The sequence below is a fragment of the Podarcis liolepis genome (genome assembly GCF_965112155.1).
Source record: "Podarcis liolepis genome assembly, chromosome: 8".
Classification (NCBI taxonomy): domain Eukaryota; kingdom Metazoa; phylum Chordata; class Lepidosauria; order Squamata; family Lacertidae; genus Podarcis; species Podarcis liolepis.
Genome location: NC_139560.1, coordinates 43,415,195 through 43,418,014, shown reverse-complemented (window position 1 = coordinate 43,418,014; position 2,820 = coordinate 43,415,195). Strand labels below are relative to the sequence as shown.

The 2,820-nt window shown below is 42.7% G+C and overlaps 1 long non-coding RNA gene across 1 annotated transcript; it reads right to left on the bottom strand.

The window, feature by feature from the left end:
- Positions 1 to 712: 712 nt before the first annotated feature.
- Positions 713 to 2,251, bottom strand: LOC310713537. Its single transcript, XR_014529319.1, has 3 exons — positions 2,137 to 2,251; positions 1,651 to 1,726; positions 713 to 991 (listed from the first exon to the last, which is right to left on the bottom strand). It is a non-coding gene; the product is annotated as an uncharacterized lncRNA (long non-coding RNA).
- Positions 2,252 to 2,820: the final 569 nt, after the last annotated feature.

Sequence of the window (2,820 nt, the reverse complement as noted above, 5' to 3'; positions counted from 1 at the left end):
ACATCAACACACATACATTCAGGCAAGTAAGAGGCATTGTCACAATTCAAGGACACATTCCAGCAAAAATGCTCAAGGACTGCCTGGAGCACAGCCAGGGGAAAGGGGTGTGGCCTGGGAAGAGCACTGAGGGCCAGACAGAAATGCCTGAAGGGCCACATTTGGGTCCCAGGCCTGAGTTCCCCTACGCCCACCTTTGGGATCTGAGTACCCTCCTGCATTAACCTAACTTCATTAAGATCTTTACTAGAGGTCTTCTTCTATGTCCTCACCCCAGACTTCAGAACTGAAGCAGATGGTGAAGTCCTTCTCAGTGTTGGCACTCTGTCCTTGGAACATTCTCCTGAGGGAGAATCACCTGATGCTGAACCTTCTGGTGCCAGCTGAAGCCACTTTGATTGGCCCAGGTGTTATAAAAGGTTGTAGGTAGAGTTGACTTTTTGTCCTCTCCTGAATTTGTATGATTGATTCAGCTGCCATTTATATGTATGTTAATGTTAATGATTTGAATGATTTATGGATTAAACCACACAAGCCACTCTGAAAGCAATTTGCTTGCCATGAATTCAGAAGGAAATATCCTAGTGGCTAACACCTAATTCAAAACCAGCCAGATGGCACATTAGGTGAAGAAAACAATGATGGATTCATCCTGGCATAACTCCTGAAGGCCAGGAATGTATGTTTGTGTGTTTGTATGTTTGTATGTTTGTATGTGTGTTTGATTGTTTCTTAGTATGTGTGTCAACTTTATCAATTTTTTCCTGCCACATGCCTCTTTTCTAATGGATTGTATCAGCTTCAGCATATTTATTGTAAACAGCATATTTTCAGACCAGAAGTGTTGTGCATAGTTGATTAACACATGAAGTAATAATAGATGAAAAGTATTCACCCTCTTCACCAGTGTTCAAAGACTGTAAAATGGATGCTTCAGTGAGTGAAAGGAAAAACATCAGTGGCGTTCATTCTGCTCTTCCGACTTCTGGTTCTGGTACACTGTGGGATGGAAAGTAAGGTTCACAGATCATCTCCAAAGCTCTCAGAACCATGTTAGATACTTGTGCCTTGGATCCTAATTAGCCCTCCAGAAATGGAAGGACTTCTTTCATTAATTGAGGAAACTGGGATCTCTAGCTGGAGTACACGTTAGAGGGTAGGGGAACATTTCTGGTGGTCTGTCCCCTTTCCCCTACATGTCTCATACTATTCAGGAGGGTCTCCCAATCCTTAAAGGCAGATTTTCAAGGGTCAAAAGGGCCGCTGGAAGATGGGGAGATAAACTAAAAATGCTTTTGCTGGCTAGACCATCCTCTTAGTGGGATGCCATTAACAGGATGCTTTCCCCAGCAGAACCCTAACCCTAAGCCTGTGTTTTTCCTGTTGTCCCTGAGAAGCTCAAACAAGGTTTTCGTTGTTTGTTTTGCACTATAGAGAGGTTATAATGTCAGAGCTGGGTGCCAGTTAAATTGCAATACAGTTTAAATTCAATGCATGAAAGGATCTCATGGGGGGGGGGGATGATGACCACTGATTCTTTAACTTCCAGTATCTCCTTCAAGATTTGTATAGATCAGGGATCAAATGCAGGTCTCCAGGCCTCTCTGTGCTCTTGGGATTCACTCCAAGCTACATTTTCCCAACCCAAACCACTCACAAAGCCCTGATTTGCATCCTCTTTGGGTGCTGTTGCTTGGTTCAAACTCAGATAATGCTTCTTGCTCAACTGGATTGAGGATAGAGATGGATGTTAGGGCATGAAGAAATTTGCCTTCAGTACAAAGGGGAAATTCATGCTTTGTCCATTTTTGCCTCTGGCCCCAACCACTACTGGATCGTGGCCTCTGGAAGGTTGCCCAGAAAGGAATGTGGCCCTTGAGTTCTGCACCACTGAAATTGGAGATTTTGCATAAAAGACCTTGTAAGGTTAATGATGACTGAAGCAAGATGAAATTGCACAATGTATTTTTTTAGTGTGTGTGTGTGTGTATAACACACCCACACGCACACGCACACTGAATTTTCTTCCTGCTTCAGTCTTAAAATTGTTGCAATGGAATTGCTTTTGCTATTTTCTTGTTCTGAGTTCTGAGCTTTTTGGAATAAAGAAAATCTCAAAGCATAGGAGTTGCTTACCTATGGCTGCTTTGAGCATGCAACTCTGAATGCTTTCTTCATGTTGCAAGTGCTGAAACAAGAAGCAGGAGCGAGCTGTACTTCTGTTTTTGTGCTGCTTCTGTAACACAAGAAAATGGAGGGTGAGCATCTTTCATCTTCTGGGGAATGGGGAATGATTCTTGTGCTTCTTGTGCAAGGAAAGAACCCGCAGTGCTCAACCTTTCATCCTCGAACTTTCCAGGGCTCTTTTTTGGCCAGAACTCACCAGAACTCAGTTCTGGCACCACTCAGGTGGGCACCATTGCCATTATAAGAGAAAAAGAAAGGCATTCATGGTGAGTTCCGGCACCTCTTTTTAAAAAGAAAAATAGCATTGGAAGTTACATGTTTTGTTTTGTTTATTCTTCGGTATTTCACTGAGTGGCATGGACCATTTGGGTCTTTGTATCAGGGGGAATGAAACATGACCATCCCACATTTCTCAGGCTAGTATCTACTGCTTCTGCAACAATGTTTGGAACCATATTATCTGGATTATGGTTCCTTTGTGTGGTTTGCTTGTATTGCTATTTGGAGAATGAAATATCAACCAGGGATGAACACAGTAAACTGTGTTAAATATGTTGCATCTTGTGTGCACTGTATGAATGCATTTGGCACCTGAACAACTCTCCATGACCTTACTGCTAAATCAATTTTCTT